A 7,326-nucleotide genomic window follows, 5' to 3' on the forward strand; every position below is an offset into this window, starting at 1 on the left:
AAACCCTAATCGAGCTGTATTCATCTGTGAGAAAGAGAAAGGCTAAGATTGTATGTTCTAGTGCATCTTTGGAAGGAGATTGAAGAACAAAAGGCTTGGAATGAGAAGAAGCCCTTGGATCCAGTGTTCTTTCAGTGCTAACTGCTATTTGGAGGTAAAAAGCTATCACCTTAATCATTGTTTGGTTAGATCTCTTCACTAGGGAGATTATGGCCATTTCCATCTTTTCTTTGGGTCCTTAAGTTGTTTGAGCTTTCCATGGAGTTGAGACTTCAGATCTGGACATTATGAGGTCCCTTGAGCCTAAAGATTCAAGCTTTATCAAGCTATTGGTCAACTTTCATGCATTAAACCCTCTATAGAGCTTGTTTTAGCATTTTGAGCCCTAGATGCCATGCAAGGACGTAAAGCTTGCAGCTTTACGTGATACTTCAGCCTTAGAATGCTAGATCTAGAGTATGAGGCCTTTGTTCTGCTTAAAAACATCTGAATGAGAGAATGGACTAAAGGGGCTCGATGAGTTGATGAGGCAATTCGACAAGTTGGTTAGGGTTTTTCCCTGATAGTCTGGACGCGTTGCAACTCGTCGAGTTGACTGAGACAAATCGACGAGTTGAGTCGGGTTTTCCCGTTTTTGGATTCAAAGTGAACTCAACGAGTTGGTGGGACAACTCGACGAGTGGTTCGGATTTTACCTGATCTTCTGGACTCTGCATGGACTCGACGAGTTGGTTAGCAACTCGGCGAGTTGACTCGGGTTTTCGTGATTTACTGAGCACTGAGGAACTCGACAAGTTCATGAGTAGCACTCGACGAGTAGGGTCAACTTTGACTGTTGACTTCCGTTGAATTTAGGGTTTTGGTCAAGCTGTGGATTTTGGAGGCTGTGGAGGGGCGGAGTCTAGACCAGCAGTTCGAGTGTGGGATATATTTCTTTACTAGGCGAGGTGAGTCTTCTCACTATACTTACCTGAGTGGTAATACCGTATGACCGGAGGGTCTTATGTGCTTATATTGAGTTATATGATATTATGCATTTTGTCTTTGTGATTTATGCTATATATTATTATGTGCCTTACTGAGTTAGGACCGGAGGGTCCAAACCGAGTTGTGAGACCGAAGGGTCTTCACTGAGACAGATGACCGGAGGGTCCATACTGAGCCGTGAGACCGGAGGGTCCTCACCGAGACGCATGACCGAAGGGTGCATGCCGAGCTATAGCCATGAGAGGCTTATTATTTGTGTATGTGGTATTTTGGGGAAGTCACTAAGCTTCGTGCTTACAGTGTTTGTGTAAAATGTGTTTCAGGTACATCTCAGGATCGCGGGAAGGCGTCAGCATGATTGTACGCACCAGATAGAGATTATGTTTTTGAGGATTCTGGGATATTATCAAACATTTTGAGGTTTTGTGTTTTGAACAACTTATACATTTGGGTTTTGAGAAATGTGAGATTGTGTTTTATGTGGTTTTAAAAATGAAAATTTTGTTTGAAAATTTAGAGTGTTACAAGTTGGTATCAGAGCCTTGGTTTGAGGGATTCAGATGTACTCTCGGGTATGTCTGGACTCAAACTGAGGATTTGAGAAAATTTTCTAAAAAGAAATGATTTTTCTAAAACGAGTAAGAGTTTTAAAGAGAAAACGAGACAGAGCAGTATGTACAATCAGCCAGAGCCCGAACGGTGATTTCCCAAAATACCATTACTTGTTTATATTATTAGATACTTATGAGATATTAGAGCTGCATGTTAGAGACTAGGCTAGGTACTTCAGGAATTTAGAGCTAGAGTTGTCTGATTCATGATGCCTTAGCCTACGGGATGCTATTGATTGATATTATCTGCTATTTGCTCTATGTATGTGCTGAGTAGGTGTATCTAGTAGGAATCTTTTAAAGAGAGCTTTGAGTAGAAGAGTAATCTAGGAGAGATACCTAGATGTGCATTTGAGGAATCTACTAAGAGAGTATTTAGATACCCACGAGAGGTGGGATTGCCTGAGTTCGGTGATGCCTTTTGAGTTGTGGATAGAGCAAGTGGAGTTGTATGCTAGAGTGTTTTTATATGCTGGTGGAGGTTATTCGATGCCCCAATGCTACTTGCTTTGTGCTTTGTGGAACTATTGAATGGTGGGAGTCAACTACTAAGTGAATATGACGATATTCAGGAGGTAGATGGTTGGCATCATGAGGAGTTCTTCAGCAGCTGATGGCAGAGAAGCGTGAGAACCTAGGAGAGCGGAGAGCCTAGGAGTAATTTTTAGCCGATGAGTGTGTTGTTTAGAGGTGAGAATTCGTTGGGGAGCGAGCATGTGTATTGGGATTGGTTGATCGAGAAGGTTAAGCAACTACTTACGAAATCTGGGATGATCCGTGTGGAAAGTATGGGTAGATGTGGAAGGTAGTATGGGCCCGTACTAATGAAAGAAGAGGACCCATACTCGAAACAGGGAGAATTCGAGAGATTCTAAGTAGCAGATTGAGGGGGAGATAACATGGTTCGGGTACCATGATGCGTATCAGAGAGTGCTTCCGTCTTAACCAGTTATCTCGCTGAGGTTGTTTAGACTGAGAGTAGATATGCTAGTTTGTGGGGCCAGAGGGCCATGTCGGTCGAGCTTCAATAGAGTGTACCTCGTGAGGAAAATTGAGTTTAGATCCTGAGGGGTCTGACTGGCGAGCTGCCAGTTGGAGTCGAAGGACTCAAGGAGAAGCGGAGATAATGTGTGACAACCCGAAAATTTTTATTCTTGTAAAAGTCAATCATATCGTGTAAAGGTCAAACTCAATTCTTTTATTGTCTTATATGGTTAGATTAATGGGTTTAAGTGCTTAAACCTTGTACCAAAAGTGTTGTCTGTTTAGGAAATAAATTACTTGAGAACCGAGGTCTGCAACTGAGCCAGGAACCCCATCATGTGAGGTTCACAGCCGTGAACCCTCCCTTGGCCGTGAACTCCACCTTATATACATGAGTTTGATTCATTTATCCCTCACTTCTTCTTCTTCTGGCCGTGAACTTGAGTTTCTCTCTCAAGTGTCATATACCAAGAACACCATTTTCACTCTATAATCATCCCTTTCCTTTGAATCTCCTTAGTATACCACTTAGGATCTTCAAAACACTCGCCAAATCATCAAGATATTCAAGTGTTCATCTGGCCGTGAACCCTTCTTGGGTTGTGAACTCTTACATCCTCATCATTCCACCAAGAATACACGCTAGTTTCCAGCCAGAATCACTCGAATCTTCAAGGGCCGAAAACCCTTTTACGGCCGTTAACACCTCAAGGTGGCCGTGAACACCTCAAGGTGGCAGTGAACACCTCAAGGTGGCCGTGAACCCCTCTCCAACCTTCAAATTTCGATTCTAACACTTCTTTGTAAGTGTTCCCTACTTCATTGGCTGTTTCCTTTACACCTTAGTTGTTAAATGCACTAATTGTATACATATATATATATATATATATATATATATATGTTATTATATGCAAATTAGAATTTGTTTGTGCTTCGGGACTTCACTAGTGAAATCAAGCATCCTTTATCAAACTTTACTATCAAATCACTCACTAATAGGTGAGTTCATACCCCTATATTCTACCTTTTTAATGGTTTTAAATGCTTTTAAGGGGAGGGGGGGGGGGGAATACAAGTTGAAAACAATTAATATTGTGTTAATACTTACCTGTGATAACAATCACACAAAAGGTTCTCTTATGTTTTTAAATATTGTGTTAACAATAAAAGATTACCAAATACTTCCAAAATGATTTAAAGTCATGTAAACTCTATTAATACTGTTAAACTCTTTTAAAATGTTTTATAAACTCTTTAAACTTATATTTGTCAAAAATATGTTCATATATGTATAAGCATATAATTAAGACTTAAAGGGCTTAGGACTAATGAGTTGCCTTATTTCCTTTTCCTTGTTTGGATATGGGCTTAAGGTGGAGTTATTTGTCCAAATGTCGTTTCCTTCTTAATTATATATATATATATATATATATATATATATATATATATTACATATGGGAATATAAAAGGTTACTTCAGTCAATATCATTACCTTTGTATCACGTTGAGCAAAGGGGTACATTCATGAGAGATCATGCTAACCAGATATAACATATAAATTATAATAGGTATAATTTATGAACAAACGAGAAATATATTTTTACTAGATAAGTATACCAGGTTTAAACTGCTATGTTAAGAGAAGGATATAATTCAATCTTTACCTAAAACTAGATAAACCAGAAATGTGAGCCACTACTTCACAACATAAAAATATACTTGTTATGTCGCGTTTTGTAACCAGAGTCTCCTGGATGGAGAGCGGGCATTATGTGTATAGATCTATACGAGACTGACAATCCCACATCCCAACTGTTAGCTACAGTCTGACAGACAAGCCAAGGGGTGACAAATTTTACATTAGTTTCAACGCCAGCAGGTCGTCGTGTTAAACACTATTCAACCAGTATGGTTATAACCTTATCACATTTTAACCCTAATTAACCAGTTTAATAATAGGGTAGTTATTACACCAATAGTTTATTTTTAAGAAATACTACTGTATTAATCATTTTCCACAAACAAAACAGAACAGTTTTATGGTATTAAAACTACTTTACAGAACGGTTTTATGGGATTAAAACTACTTTACAGAACGGTTTTATGGGATTAAAACTACTTTTCACAAACAAAACGGAAAACATTCTTCTTATAATTTTATGGATAGTTAAAATTATGTTAAACTTTATTATAAGTACAATAATACTTAAACAGAACGGTTTTATGGGATTAAAACTACATTTCAGTTGTAAAGCAGAAAATATAGGATTTTCTGGAACTTAATCAATCACTTTCTCAAAACTAAAGCAACCATAACTAATACTTATGAACTCACCAATTTAAATGTTGATACTCTCTTTCAAAATAACTTGTATTCTCAGGAATCCAGTAGACATGTACACTCCCGGAGCTTTTGAGAAGACAGCCTAGTACCGTCGTGCGTCTTTTCTCTTTTACTATATCTACTTTTATTCTTGAATGTCTAATATTTGAACACTCATGTAAAAACTTATACATTATTAATGCAATGGTTGTTTATACTTTGATTACTATAATGCATGTGTTGTGATACTTGACATGACGTCCTCCGCCCCCGAACGTTTCCGTCGTTCCGGTTTGGGGGTGTGACAGATTGGTATCAGAGCGTTGTTTATAGTGAACTCAATATATCAGTCATAAAAGATATACAACTATAAACACATTTGGGATAAAAACACTCTGACCACGAGTTATACTTTAAAATATAACAATATTTTATAAAAGTATAAGTACATGCAGAATATATATATACTAGAACAAGTATCACAAGAAGAACAAAACAAAAGTATTTAGAGATTGGACATTACAGTCAAACCTGGACAGTTATGTAGTCATATCTGGGATAAATATAGCCTGATCAACTATATTTTTTTGAGATACGACCAACATGTGTTTGGGAGTGATAGTGGTGTTGCAACGAGTCTGAAACTTACCAACCATGTACATAAAGGAATACTAGAACCAAACATAAAGTTTAGAATACTATAGGAGTATTTTATGATGCTATAAAAACAAAACTGAAAACTTACCAACTTCTTATACCAAGAAGTTCTAGAATCAAACATATAATTAAAATACTATAGGGGTATTTTATGTACCATAAATAACTTATGGGAAAATTAAAAGACCCTTTCTGTTAGGTCTATAATTACTAAGTATATATGTTAAAGTTATATATAGTTGAGATTTTATAGACTTAGAATAGGTGATTTTCACTCTACTTCCTTTTCCTTGTTTGGATGTGGTTTCAGAGTAGGATCACTTATTCGAAGGTCTATTTGATATGGATTATATATAATCGGTACACACCGAGTGATTATAGAAAGACCGGAATGGATTATCCTAGTAAAAATGTATTTGTAATGAAAATGTTTTATTAAACTCATAGATTCTTTAGACATTCCCATTCTCGTATAAACCACTTAGATAGATGTAACCACCCCACAACAACAACCAATGGAGGAATCAACGAATATCCAGAAGGGATTCGTTAGGAGGATTCTGAGAAAGAAACAGTTGAAGAGTAAAGAAACTATAGAAACCACCAAGTGCCTTTACCTTATTAAGGGTACCGATGAGAGGTTCGCATGAACTTCCAGGATCCGAGCTCTCCATTATGAAGTAATGGGTATCAGTGTCAGAATCGAAAGTAAGATAGCACAGGAATTCAATATACCTACGGAGGATAAGGACACCATATAGATACCAGGAGAGAACAAATCATTACCACCCAGAGTAGGAGGGAGAACAGAGGAAAACCACGCGTGATTCATGCGAAGTGTTTGAGTGCCTTTCGTCACATTAATAACTAATAAATTAATGCAACCTAGTGAGTTAGTGACTATACTACTCACGTTAGGTATTAAGCTTGTCGCCTTTTCCCGTCACGACTAATAACAGTAAATCGGATCACGAGATCTCAATTGAGAGTGATTATTCCTAAAAATTCATAAGTCTATTCCTTGTAGACTCTATTATGAATTGTTTTCAAATCTTTTCGAAAGTTGGAACATGATATCCACCAGTCAAAGATAACTTAGTTCGGACGACACTCAGTTTATAACCCTTTCTAAAAACTTACTTCTGCCCTTTACCAGGAATGCACCATAGGGATGTAGTTCGAAACATTGAGAACCGTATAACGAAACGAAAAATTTATATGTATATATAAATAATTAGAATACATCTAGAGACAACCATCGTTGCTCACGAGCTTGTTTTCTCATTATGTAGCAGAATCATGTCTTCACCTGGAAATAACCGGCCAACCGATGAAAACCCAATCCTACATATAGACTATTCTACTTTCCAAGTCGCTGTAACAGCAGCCGTAGCAGCTGTCATGGCTCACCTTAATGCTAACAACGCAAATGTTAGTGGAAATGTTATCGGAAATCCTAATCACGGTGATAACCAAGTACAGCAACGAGTGCCTGCTTGTAAGGACACTCCGAACCTCAAATCTAAGAGTAAGAAACAGATATTTTAGGATAAAAAGAAGTGCAAATCATCTCAAAAGTTAGCCAAAAGACAACAACCTGTGGCAGCCTCTGCGGCCACGACATCTGTTGCTCCTGCTACCATTCCTACAGATGTCCCGGTTACCCCTATCCCAGCAAGGCAGTATGCTGGAAATCTACCCAAGTGCAAAAAGTGCAGCTTCCATCACCTGGGAGACTGTCGAGTGATGCATTGCATGAACTGC

This window comes from Lactuca virosa, chromosome 4 (genome assembly GCF_052849685.1).
Source record: "Lactuca virosa cultivar CGN04683 chromosome 4, Lactuca_virosa_CGN04683_v6, whole genome shotgun sequence".
In the NCBI taxonomy this organism is placed as follows: Eukaryota; Viridiplantae; Streptophyta; class Magnoliopsida; order Asterales; family Asteraceae; genus Lactuca; species Lactuca virosa.